At 38.5% G+C, this 14,251-nt stretch overlaps 1 protein-coding gene across 1 annotated transcript in view; it reads left to right on the forward strand.

The window, feature by feature from the left end:
* Nucleotides 1-549: 549 nt before the first annotated feature.
* The window catches only part of AKAP6 (A-kinase anchoring protein 6), a 262,001-nt gene continuing 248,299 nt past the window's right edge, over nt 550-14,251 (forward strand). The window contains exons 1-2 of the mRNA XM_079310201.1: nt 550-635; nt 8,729-8,940. The gene's annotated coding sequence lies outside the window, so the exon portion shown is untranslated. The remainder of the gene's footprint in view (nt 636-8,728; nt 8,941-14,251) is intronic.

A 14,251-nucleotide genomic window follows, 5' to 3' on the forward strand; every position in this document is an offset into this window, starting at 1 on the left:
CAGCCTCAGTCAGTCAATTTATTTTACTAATTTGGCAGGATACAAACTTAGCAAAAATTGGATCATTTTCTGCTGAACTTGTGAGTTACATGAGCTGATGAAATTATCTGACAAGTTTCATTAGTGTGAGGGAAGGTGTGGAACTGCATTGTTGAAAGTTATGGGACTAGAGAGGAAGGATTAATTTTTCTTTTTTTTTTTTTTTTTTTTTAATTTTTTTTTTTAATTTTTTTTGGTGGAAAGTAAACAACTGAATCGGGGCGACTGCATTTTATTATTCTTTTTATGGAAAACTGTGGAATCAAGTCTTGCAATAGTAAGATCTCTTTTCTACCTACCATCCAAAGCACAGATGGATGCCTGTTCTTGGCTGTGGGAGAATGTAAGAGAATAGAGATAGTGCTGAAGGAAATCTCCCCTGATGAGTTTCAGCTGCACTAATTACCAGAGAGTGGAAGCAGCCTTGTCCTTAATTTGTCACAGCTATATCCAATAAGGATGGGTGTGATAAAGGAGTGAGTGAGCCAGTGGAAGTTAGTTGGGAGTTTGCTGGCTGTCCTGTGGCTGGTCAGAGGAGAAGAGGGAGAGGAGTCAGTGTTGTGTGGAGCTGCCTGTGGGATGCTTACAGAGAGAAGGTACAGAATTTTACTCTAGGATAATGAGGGGCTGGTGCTTGTGTCAGTCATGAGCCCACTGTGGCCAGCCTGGCTGGATGGCTGCAGGGACTATGGAGGCACAGGCTGACCAAGTGAGAATGTAGCCTTTGGAGGCTGTGGCCAGAAACCTCTGATAAGTTCTACCAACATATGTGAATTGTAGTTTTGGGGGATTTTGAAGACCAAGAGCACATGGGAGTTGAGTGATACAGGTAATTTGTTAGGGGAGGATGAAAAGAAAGAAGAGATGTGGTGAGATGGCTGTAGCACAAAGAGAGCCTGAAAAACGAGGGGCATAGGAAAATATGTGGTTTTGTTGTAAGCATGTAAGGGAAGGAGGCAATGATGCAGAGTTCTGCTAGGACTTACTAGATCAGGTGCTGTGTAGTGTGACTGCAGCTGCACTGTCTTCAGGGAGAAGTCAGATTTTGAGGCCATGCAGTTGCTGTAATGCAGCAGAGAGCTAATAATACTGGCTCATAGCCAGCTGTTCCTGCAGCTGTTAGCAGGGAGGGTGCATGGCAGGGACCCCAGAGGTTCACCCTGATGAAAAGAAAACAAGAAAAACCTTTTGTTTTGCTGGGGCCACAATGCTGTGGTGGGATCAAGTGTTGCTGCTGAGCACTGCCAGCACACCTGGCCCTGGGCAGAGGGGTCTGCCTAAGTGGCAATGGTCACTCTGCACTCAGGACTTCAGATTTCAATCCCATTTCATTTAGATTTCAGTCCCTCAGTTTGTTTTAAATACCTATTTGTTGGCTGACTGGCCATCTGAGAGAATGGAGGAGTTTGCTCTCTGGCTGAGGTTTGTCCTAAGCTGATTTGTGTTGTCCTGTTCAGGCCTTGTTCCCTGGCACAGCTTTGGCCTTTTCTTCTCAAACTCCCAGCAGCTTCACCACTTTGAAGGAAATTCTGGAAAAACTGAGAACATTTCCTGTGAGACAACCCAGCTAGAACATTTCCTGTGGGTCACCAAATGCTTCCTATGAGAGAACCTGCAGCCACTCTTTAGCAAGAAATACACAACCTATGCTCTAGGGTCAAACTTTCCATTATGAGACCCTGTTGAAGCTGCCAGAAGCTCCCTGCTTCCTCTGCTGTCTTCATGGTCAGATTTAGCACCTACTGGTTGGAACACCACAAATGGTGTGGGAAAGGAGGGGCTGGGAGGGGGCCCAGGTGTGAAAAGCTGTTTCTGTCTTGTTTTTGTTAGGGTTTGGGGGTTTTTTTGGTTTTTTTCGTTTGTTTGTTTTTTTTCCCCTCTGTGTGTGTTTCTTTTTTTTATTTTTATTTTTTTTCTTTTGTAATATGGACACTGAGGTCATTTAGGCAGGCAAGGGAGGGGCAGATTTGGAGTGTGCCATCTCCATCTAAAAAATGCATTTTCAGAGCAGTGTGATCTGCAGTACGCCCATATTTACTGGGACATTAAATCTGTGTAATGCTGGGGGTGGTAATGTTCATCTGCTAAATGGCTTTTATTGTCCCTACAGCCCAAAACATTTGTATAGACTCTAACTGTAGCTAGAGCTAATTACTTTTAGACTAAATTTTATATTGCAAATATCCCCACATCAGAATAGACTTTAACTCTCTTTAGGGTGTTGGACAAATATCCTCTGCTCATAAGAGCTGAAGCACTATTTGTATCACTGCCTCACTATAGACACCTTAGCATGCATTCCCTTTGCTTGATAGTAAAGGATGTTGGTTATTCCTTGATACCAAAAGCCAAAATGAAGTAAATGAGAAGCCACAGCTTCTTAATTTTTTTATTTATTACAATGTTTTTCTTCCTTCCATAATTTATTATGTCTCAGCATCTAGTAGTTTCAGCAAAGAGGTTAATAATTGGAATGTGAAATTTTTTATTCCCCTTTTAAAATTGTCTACCACACAAACTAATTAACTTGAAGTAGTAATATGCCAAATAGGGCTTGCAATGTGCTGGTGGACTCAGTGTTCTATTCTGAAGTGTCTTTCTTCAGGGCTGTCAAACTGGCATACAGTATTTACTTCTTAAAAATATGAGTTGTTTTCTGCCACTGTTTTGTCTATGTAGTGGGGTTTAATGCCTTGCCTAGGAAGATCAGAAGTTTTCTGCCGTCTCTTGCTGTGTTCTCCCTGCTGTGTTTTTTTTTTTTTTAAATATATTTTTTTTAACTTAACTCTGTATTCCATTACAGTAATAGCCAGAATGTTTTCTATCTCACTGGGCTTAAGTATTCATTTGGACTCCACTGAATGTTGAACTATGTTTTTAAAAAGAAATTATGAAAAATTAAAGCAGTCATATTGTAAATAGATGCTCTTAAAAATAGGCTCTGTTCAGAAAAATTTTTGGTTTTGTTAAATGACAATTGCCTTCAGATCCTGGAATTATATCCCTGCTTAAACTAGTGTGGGGAGCCATGGTGTGTTTAACCTCTGTGGGGATAAGTGACTTACCATTAAGCTAAACTAAAGTTTTAACCTAATACCAGAATGCTCAGCTAACTTTAAGCCAACCAATTTCAGAGAAAATAGCTGTATCTCCAACAGCATGAAGCCAAAATTATAATATTTTCCTTTAGAATTATGAGTCTGTGTGTACTAAATTTATGCCATTGGCCTGTTTTTCCTGAAGTGTAATGCATAGTGATCATGTGAAACAAGTGGGGAGGAGTTGAGTGCAGGGGGCTGAAGTGGAGGAAGCAAAATGGAATGCTCAAAACACATTGGTCAAGAATAGCATGGAAGTCAATCAGTGATGGTAGTCAGGTTTTTGTTGTCCTACCTGTTTAAAAATCAGGTTAGAACTGTGTAAAACAATATTAGAAGAATGTTTATGTGAATGATATCATGGTTTATTTTGGTGGGCATTATACTGCTGGCAGGAGGAAGTGGAAAATGAAGTGTTTGTGGAATGGATGGGCTGGAAAGTTACTGGCAGAGCAAAAAGTAGTCAATTCTGTAGGAACAGGAAGATGAAACTATACAGAGTTTTCCAGAGTATTTGAAGGAAAAGTAGAATTAATTATGTTTAATTTGACACTTAGGGATTTAAAGCTCACTGTAAAATGAACCAGAAAGATGAATTTATTGGTAATATCTTGAATGGGAAAGGATAAAACTGATCTTTGGTGTTTGGAGAGAAGGATTTTGCAGTTTCCAAGACATGAAGTGATTAAGTCTCAGCTTTGATTAAGACCAGTTTAAGTGGAGAAGAACATGAGAAAAAAGTTCAGAAAATATGGAAAGGTGCACACAATGACGTACGTCTGTAAACAGATATTGCTGTAACAGAGGCAAAATCAAGACTGACTTCTGGTGCTGCCTATTATACTAAAGGATGGAATAGGCAAAAATTTTGGAAGCAAGATTTACAACTTGATCTGGGAAAGCTTAAGCCTTATTATTAGAAGTGAGTGCACTTTATATTGCATATAGGTTGTATTTTAGAACATTAGCAGAAACATCTCAAGCTGATTCCTTTTCATATGGGTGTTATTTTAATAAGCTGAAGACCTTCTAGGGTGTTCTCTTATTATGCTAATAATTTGCTTCTTGAGTGGTTGAAAGCATGAGACTGAAGAAAAACAAATACACTAACATCACAATATTTTATATCCTGGAGTATTCTAACAACTTAACATTGGGTCCAGAGCTAGACCTGAACACCTGCAGTTTGTTTCTCCATCTGAGATCTGGGCTCACCTAGTGGCTGATAGAAGTGTCCCATTACTCAAATCCCTGCTGCAACCCTTCAGTGTGTTGGAAATGAGGATATTGCCTTGCTTTCTGACAGAATACCTTGAGTTGTGACTAAATAAGGTTTATGCTGGATGGAAAGATTTCATTCTACTGTATAGACGTAGAATATGAGTGATTTTTTTTTTCCAGTTGTGAAGTTACTATTCTCTTTGTGTTCTTGACATTTTAAAAACAATTTGTGAAGCTCTTTCTGAATAGACTGATTGTTGGACATCACACTAGATGCATTCATGGTATTGGGAAAGAAGAAGGAAAATGTGCTACTAGTTACTAATTTATTAATCTTCTGAAAAATAAAGCAAGGCAGTTCCACTTAGGAGACTGAGTTTCAGCCTTTTAATTTCATGCCTCTTGGGACTGAGATGCAGATAGGAAAACAGTGACCCAGATCCCCTTCAGGCTGTAGTAACAAGGGTGGATGTGTTCATCATGTAACCAGGGACTTCTCTACATAATGTTTTCCTACAAATGAGAGGATCCAAACTTAAACTGATGTATGGCTCTGACTGGTGTCTTTGAGTTGTGCAGTTGTGGGAACATTGCCACTTTTGATAGCTCATGTGAGGTGCAGTTCTACACCAGAGCATCAGCTCCCATTCTTAGCCTCCCTTACTGTAGGAACAGAGGCTTGGATGACCCCAGTGACAGGATGGGAAATATTCCCTACCTAACAATGTAGGTAGACAGATGTTTAATGAGTTTAGGCAAGGAAGACTGTGTATAACTCATGTTTGCAATGCAACCTTCACTTGATGGATTCAATACAATAGACTTAATAGATCCTGCTTAATATCCCTTCCCATTTAGGGAGAAAAAGGATGGAGCTTCCATCAATGTGTATGCCTTACCCTTTACTTCTGACTAAGTCAACAGTGAAATAGGAACCCAGGCATATATAGCTATTTAATTAAGGCACTCCATGCAAAATCTGTGACATGGGCTCTTGAAGAGGATTACAGAATCTTGAATGAGAATCAAGGTTTCCTTTGTGTCACTACACATTGTTGATGTGTATCAGCATCCAGTAAGTTGTGATTTTGCTTTTTAGGTGTTTTATTTTTAATTTAAAGCCTGCTTCTGGCTTATTTGACAGGTAATTCAGAATATGTAGTTCTCATTTCTTTTGGTCCTTCAGCACACTTTCCCTGTCTTGGCTGTTTTGGTAGCTGGCAAACAGTAAGCAATAGCTTTCCTTCATTTCAAGAGGGTAACAACACATAAGAAAGCAGCTGCATGCAAAGAAAAGTTATTTTATAACATTATACTTTTTTTATCTGTTTGAGTTTATTCCTAAGTAATTTTCTTGAATATAATTAAATGAAAAGTAAATCATATCATGGTTAGTCTCCGATTTATTATTGGTCTTTCTGCTGGGAAACAAAAATTTTGTAAAGTTAAGGCCATGCCTGCTGGAATAACCATGGCTTGCTTACAGAATATGCTGTGGATTGTGCAAATGTTGGCTGTGCACATAAAATGACCAAAAGGGGAATAGCAGATGGTAGATGAAACACCTCTTCCTTTCAAAACAGCTGTTGGGGGTCCCAATATGGGGTAAAGGAAAGACAACGTGTTGGAGAGCCAGAATATAATTAAAATAAAAATTTAAAACTGGTAATTCGTGCCTATCATTAACTGGAGTTGCTATGATTGAAAGTAGGCTAAAATATTTCTATTTTTATAGGAAAAACTTATAGTCGAAGCCCAGTGCTTTTGTCTTGGAAACCTACTTGTGATACTTCAAAATGATCAAGGTATTTGTTTGGTAATAGGGTAGATTGGGCTCTCTCTCTGCCCCTCCTGTTCCACTGAATTGTAAGGAACCGAAAACAATTTTAAATATTAGGTCTAGAAGATCTGTCAGTACCGAGTTGGGTGAATAAAAATAGCTTAATTTTTTTCTCCTTATTAAAAAAAAAATATTTAAAACATCCAGCTATTTTCCTCTAGACCTGCAAATTTAATTAGGAGGTTACAAAGTTTTGGGTACTACCTTTTGCATTCATAAGGTAGAAATTCCTTTTAGCATCTTATGGTTGCAGTCCTCTATGTAAAGCCACAGTAGGACCATTAGAGCTGTACAACAAATACTTAGTTTACACTCAGCCTGGCATATTCCTGTTGTAGCTGTCTTGCACCCAATCTGACATGTGCCTTGGCTCATGAAAAATAATTATTTGGGAAAAATTAACAGATTTTAAAAATAGCAAACGTTCAAAAGTCAGAAAAAACACTAATTTTATCTTCATTTACATATCATTTGCATATGTGAATAAACAAACACACAGCCCATAGTTAGCAGTAAGTACGCAGAAGTTTTTGTGAAAAATGGTCTGATACTTTGCCTATTCTTGCCTGACCTCCCTCCCTCTCCATTCTCCTCTGTGTCCATTTTGGCCATGCTGCTTCTCTGTGGTGGGGCTGGCCCAGGGTGCCCACCCAGCTCTTTCACTTCCCAGTGTTTGGGAACAAAGGCTGAGCTGATGGGCCTCAGCCACAGCTCTGGTATCGATTACATTATGACTCCTGGCTTCCATAATGATGTTTCTGAATCTCATCATTTTCCTAAGAAAAATAATAGCTCACTGCCTCTTGTTGCAACTCTATTTCCATAGCAGTAAAGGTAGTAGAAACAATATCAAATAGTAATTAACAAAATAGAAATAGTTCCTTGAAGGAAAACTTTGGAAACTCATGTTTGGTCAGAATGGGATGTAGCACAGCACAGACTTTGCCAGCTTACAATGACATACCTTATTTTTCATGTCAGCCTAACACAAATCAAATTTCAATCATGTTGTCCTCTGCTAAATTGTGAATTGCACTCTCCAAGACCTAAGGAAGCTTTAAACATTTGAAAATCTAGAGCTATAGCTGTTTTGTGAGTAACTCTTCATTATAGATCACTAGGCTGGATTTGATACTGAGTCAGTTTGAGAGTTTTGTGCTGTTTAGAATGACATAGGATTAGAGAGAAACTGTCAAAAATGAAACCATACAATGTCAAGCCAGCACTAATTAGGAAGTCTGGCCTTTCCTAGATTTATGGAGAGGCATTATTTGATTCATTAATCAAAAGGTATCAAAGTTTCTACTTTCTTTTAAAGGTGGTTGGTGGCTAATTATTTCCTATGGCTTCTTTGGAAAACAATAATAAAAACTTGTACTCACAGGCCAAAATTTAATGGACTGAAGGGTTTCTAGAGAGGGGCATGCATATTGAACACGATTGGACATCTTCAGGGTATTGTGGCTTCTTGCTTCAAGTTGGGCTTTTGTTTTACTCTGAGCTTCAGTTTATCAAGTGTGTAGGGTCCAGCCTTTTGTGTACTTTCTTTCCTACCATGTAGAAAGGGATTTTCATGGCTAGAGAAAGCAGTTTTTGCCAGAAACTTTTCTCATCCAAATAGAACTGGCAAGTGGCCAAAAATGTGCTGGTGGTTCTTTAGTTGTGAATTTTAATTTCCAGGCAGCTCCTTTTAGTACTTGTTCACACAGCCTTTGCTTCTCTCCTCCCTCTCTGAAGAGAGGCTGTGAGCAGGTTCCTGGTGCAGAAGGTAATGTCTACAGGCTCAGCCTGCAGCCCCAGACCTTCACAAAGGTTGCAGGGAGGGTCTCTCTGCTCTGCTGCCCTTCCTGCTCTACCTGGAGGCTGGCAGCAGTGTGGCCCACTGGGCACCAGCAGCAGCTTGCCCACAGCTTCCAAAATCTTCGCTCATCTGTCTGATGGGCAGATGAAAGGCAGGCTACTCAGCATGCAGAGGGCAGTGCAGTTTGTCCTGCAGCTGAAAAATGATAAGGAGATTTTTAGTTGGTTGTCTAGAAACTTCTTTACCTTCTCCTGAATAAAAAGCCACCCCCCTGCCATTAAAAAAAACTTCATTGTCATTCATTCAGTGTTAAATCTGCTCATTTTGAAGTATCAAGTGTTTTTCCCTAGCAACAAGAATTTTCTTGTAAGTGACAGATTGGGTGTAGGAGCAGGGTGGGGCAGGGTGAAAAGATATATTTCTTAAAATACTGTTCAATAACTACTGTCTTTAGAGCCTTAGTGTTAAAATCATGCTACTGACTGTTTATTTTAAGTAAGCTTCCCTAACATAACCAAATTTGAATTATAAAATTTGTTCTTAAATTGTCACACACAATATTAAGTTTTAAATATAGAAATAATGTATAGCTCATACATCTGAATCCTGTATCACCACGCAGGAGTAATTTGCTTAAAATATCCCTTAACAGGCACTGCTAACATGGATCCTGAAGCCCGTGGCACTGTACTTTAAAAGGCTGTTTGCATTTGGTCTGTTTCTTTAAAGGGCTTCCGTATTGTCTCGGACTCCCCTGGAAATGCAGTAAGGATTCCTATCACATCTCGGTTGCCATAGCAACAGCAGTCTTTCCCATAATGAGCTGCATCATCTGAACTGATGTCACAGCATCATGCAGCAGGTCACACAAGGCACCTCCTAGTATTGCATCTTACAGATGTGCCGTAAACATCAAAAGAGGATGGTTTGAACAGGACATGGTGAGTTGCAAAATATTGTGCTGTTTTAATTGCAGGGTTGTTTTTTCCTGTTTTATAAGGCTCTCCTAATGTGAGTGTGTGGGTTTTGCCTTGTAGAAAAATATTTTGAAGAAAGATGCTGCGTGTCTAAATATTATTTTCAGGCAGACAGGCTAAGACAAAGGCCTACAGAAAATGCATTCAGTCTGAATGTTTAGAATTGCCTTTGCATTTGTGATAATAGCCTGAATATTTGAAGAGAATGTATTTAAATTTCACAATCCAATTAAAGTAGCTACTGTCTGATTTGCTTAAATGGGAAGAATAGCTGTTTTCAATTCTAATGCTATAAACATAGCTTGTTCCTTTCCCTGTTTCTTCATTTAAGCACTCCTATTATGTTTAGTTCCTCTTTGAACCTATTTTATCTCAATAGCATGAACATCACCTATTTACTTTCATTGGCCTTCCACAGTATGATAGCACAGAAAATACAGTGCTGAACAAGCAACTGGAACAGTATTGATTTTAAACATGGTTCAGTAATGTCCTATTTCTACTGGTATTCTTAAAAAAGTAAAACATAGATTTAATTGTCAAACAATAATCAGATATTTTGAAAGGACAATAGCTTTCAGCTCTTTTACTGTTTCACTTCCTTTGACTCTGTTTTTTAAACTATAATATAGATTTAGTGGATTTTACATCTATCTTTTACTGGAAGGAAAACAAGCTTTTTTTTTCTGCTGCAACTGCAGTTAAAGGTGTAGCTGAAGATTCAAGCATTCTGAGGGGGTTTGCTATGAATAAAATAATAGAAATAATTAAAGCTCTCCACCTCTATCCTGGGAACTAAACACTTATATTTTATATTTAGAAAACTGTTTAAAATATGTCTACAGTATTTAGCAATTCTTTACACTGTCCAATATTTGTGTTGCATTAAGGTCTTGCTTCTGAAGACTAGGTTTATTTTGCTTAACTTCAAATTAATCTTGCTGGATGGTGTATAACAACATTATTGTTTGATTTTTTTTTCCATGTTTGAAATATTGCCTTTCAGCTGCTTGCTATTAGAAGGAAAGAAAAGACCAGACACATGTCATTTTAATTGATCAATATGTCCACTAGGAATTAGGGAGTGGTCTCTGGCTCTGTTTCTCCCGGTGTAGTTTATATTTTAAAAGTGCAGCAGGAAAAAAGCAACATTAATTCTGTAGTGATATCAATATTTATTGTGGCCCCTTATATTTGATAAAGTAATAAATAAGATCTTTATAGGGGTGTGTGATGGTCTTGTTTGGCACAAGCTGGAATAATTAGTCTGTACAGAATCATATATGCTTTTTTCAGCATAGTCTGGGTGTATCTGTAGGGTTTTTTCCCCACTGCAAAGCACAAAGCAAATGACTGTAAATTAATTATTAGAATGATGTTTTATTTATTTGAGATGCATTTTACAGTATGAAAGTAGTGGTCTCCTGCACTTGATGTGTTCCCATCAGGCAAACTCAGAAGGGATGAGTTAGCAGGAGGATGGGGGTAGGGCAGGACAGCTGATGGTGTCAGAATCAGAGCTGTGAAGAGAGCTGGTGAGCAATGCCTTTAATGTGCAACTTTAGGCATCTTAAAAGAACAATTAATAAGTCATGGACATGAGATTTCTGGTTTAAACATTATACTTTTATTATCAATAATAATAAGTGTATTTTCTTAGATTCTTAAAGTGACTTGATTGCAACTAGAATTTCTCAGGTCAATGTTAAAGCTGAGGGGAAACATACTGGGTAAAAAAACAACTTTTAATGGTATTAATGGAGGCATGACCTACTATGAAGTCTCTGGTGAAGATTTTTTTTTTTTTCCCCTCTAATAATAATACAACCATGCTGTTTTTAAAAAAAGCTCCTGTTACTCTCTATTCCTCACATTTCTCACAGCATTGTTTGCCCTGGGAAACACCTGCTAATAATGGAGCTGTGATGACACTACTTGATTCTTGGTAATCTTGGCTAATTATGACTCCTGCTGAATACTTTGGTTATAGAATGCTTCCTGTTAATTTTTGTTTGGGCCCAAGTGTTGCACTGAGATCCACATGAGAGGATGTGGAAAAATATGGAGTGATGAAGAGCAATTCTGCTTGAGTCAGAGCATGACTGAATGTAGGAACACTAAAGGTATAATACAATTCTGCTTGTGGTTGAGGCAGATTCATAAGTGGTACAAGTGAGGCAGCATTTGACAGTGCAAAAATTGTATTGCTTTCAGCTTTCTCACACAGCTGGCCTCATACCAGTACTGAAGGCAAGATGTTTTGTTAATACATGTATTCTTCCCTGAAGGAGCTGGGTTTGGGCAGTCAATCTGAAGGCCAGAGCTCTTCTGTATATGCAGAATCATACTGACGTGGAGCTGGAGATGGGCGTGCACTTGTGAACTGAAAGGATGTTACTGTTTAATCTTTACTTTGCTCTGAAGGGTTTTATTATATCAACAATTAAGTAGTTCTTGCACAGCTTAGCGCTCAATGCAGAGAGAAACAGAAGCTTTGTTCTTCCCAAAGCAGCTGTAGGAGCTGATAATGAAACCTGGCCACAGCAATGGAAGTTGGTACAATTTTAACACTTCGCAGAGTTTATTATTTACCATACAACAATGCAAAGCCTACCTAGAGGGGATCAGAGTGTGCCCTCAATGGAAGGAATTTTCTTATCCTCTACAGAGGAGTTGAGGGGAAACCTATACTCTAAAATGTCTCATTTTTAGGTTAGGTTACAGTAGAACAGTGGGTGGGTGTCCTGTGCCTCTCACCTCTGGCAGGTCAGGAATGAAGCTGTGTTCAGGAACTCATCCTTGAAAGTCTAGTCAGAGGAGTCTGTCACAGAAGTGCTCAGGTATTGATTAGAATTGGTGGCATTTCCACAAATATTTTCTTCAAAATAATTGAGGAATTAGAAATAATTTTAAAAATACCCATGCCATATCCTAGTCCACTTTTACTCTTCTGTAAAAGTCACTGCTGCATCATGAAAGAAATATTGACAACATTCTGGGCTTGATTTTTTTTTTTTTCCTTTTTTTTTTTTTTTTCCCTTGGTCTCTGGGGAATGCTCCAAGCTTCAGGGAGGGGACAGAATGACTGAAGTTCCAGAATTACTTTTAAAAGGAAAAAAAAAAAAAAATCATGTGAATTAGAAGATTACATGTTTCTGTGTTGAAATGTTATATTTTGTATTCTAGCTGCAGACAATAAAGTTGTATTTGTGCCCCTAAAATGAGTCACTCATTTTAGGGCCAAGTCTTTGCTTGGAAAAGAAGGAATCAATGGAAAAGCTGAGCTGGATGGGGAGCCAAAAGGAGCCTAGATTAGTGAGGGAACAGGGCATACAGTGGGTGAAAGTGGCAATGGATGGGCATCATATCTGACATCATTGTCATGATCCCCAACCCTGCTGAAAAGGCAGTTCCCATCCTGGGGGCTTTGGCAGAGGGCAAGGCAGACCTCAGCTGTGTTTCTAACCCTAACAAGCTGTTACTGTAGTAATTTTCTGTTTTGTCAGTGTTTAAAGGCTGCCTGTCCCTTGCTTGCTGTGCAGGCATGCATGCTGTTTGATTAGTGCTCTTGGACAAAGACCTGTGGAGTATTGTCTTTCCCATATTCAGTTTTATCTGACATTTTCTGTAGATTTAAATATAAAAACATCTATTTCCCCCCCTTCATATCCATTAAAAAAAACTGCTAAAAGTGTGAAATAGAAATCCTTCAGCTAGTTTGGTATGGCCATATTTATGTGTATACATGATGTCAGAAAGATTTCACAAAAATCACTCTGAGTATCAAAATGTGCACTCCTGAAGCAAAATTTCTTATTTTTAAGAAGCCTTCAGAAAAGCTTTGGTTCTGAGGAAAAGAGGTAATAAATTAAAAAACAACCCAGATAGCTCTTCCCTTCCTGTTTGGTGCAGGAAAGACAGGTTTCAAATATCTGGACTCCTGAGTGCTTTGAATCCCAGCAAGGCTGACTCAGCTTTTCATCCCTCCAAGGTCAAAAAATTCAGCTCTGTGTAGTTTACAGTGTCTGGCACTTTCAGACAGGATGTTTCAAGCCAGGAATACTCTCTGCTCTGTGTGAACTCTGTTCTCATGGCATGTGTCAGATGCAGACTTGGCCAAAATGCTGGTGCCTTCTGCTTGTCCAGTGTAAAGCATGTCTTCTATACCTTTTGTGTATGTTTTTTGTCTTTCCAGAGCTGCCCTGTTTCTCTTGCAAGTTCAATATTGTCAGTTTCAGGTTTAGGTTGCAGACATGGAGTTGCTTCATGTGCTGTCAAATGCTAATACTAATTTTTTGCCAGCTTGGTGTGTGGATAAAATGAAGAATGCTAGTATCTGAATACATAAAAGTTTATTTGCTTTCTGTGTGGTTTTTGCAGCATTTTCCCCTTGGTCTAAAGGCTTATAGCTGATTCTCTGCTTCAGTCTTAGAGTGCATCCCATGAAACCTCCATAACTTCTCCTTGCAGGTTATCTTAGACTTGTAGTTGTTTTCAGCTCCTCTCAGTCCCATCATGTGTTGACTTCTATGTCTTGCTTTCTCCTCCCAGCTTATTGTTCCTGAATTGTATGCCTGCAATTCCTCTCTTCTACAAAGTTGTCATTCTTTTCTAATTTTAATCCCTTTGAAAAATTTTACAGTTCTTCTGGACAGTTGCTAGGAAGTGGTTCACGAAAGTTTAGATACAGAAAACTTGTGGGACTTCAGGGTTATTACTATGTTTTAAAATAACAAAGTTCAGATCTCTACTAGATCTTGGACAGAACCCTTAAGGTGCTAGGAGCTGTAAAGACCCCTGAGAAACATCCAAATCTTGTCTGACTTGTTTATCTTGATTTTCAGCCTAAATTGAGGCACATAATTTTTTTTTTCCTCACTTTTCTGAATATTTCCTTATAAGGGATAAGTAATAAGCCCAAGTTTCTTGGACAACCTCTGGCAGATCTGGGAGAAAAAGCTATTTTTTCTACTTGTGTAGAACTTAAAAAAATATATAATATTTCATCTGCCTTTGTATTTTCCTGTTTGTGCTTTGTTTGTTTTCTTAGGTTGGTTGTATTTTATTGTGCATGGTTTTGTTGGATAAAGCTGACCTTTTAGTGGAGATGGATTGTGAACTTTCAAGGGATCTAAGGCAAAAATAAGGTTGTTAGCTGCTACAAACTAGGCTGCAAATTAACATAAGAAGCTTGGAGCATTCTAGTTTCAAAGAGGAGTATCTGCTCATCACAGTGTTTTGGACAAACCTTGTCTGTATTGATTAAAATGAAACA

This window comes from Erithacus rubecula, assembly GCF_903797595.1.
Source record: "Erithacus rubecula genome assembly, chromosome: 6".
Lineage (NCBI taxonomy): Eukaryota > Metazoa > Chordata > Aves > Passeriformes > Muscicapidae > Erithacus > Erithacus rubecula.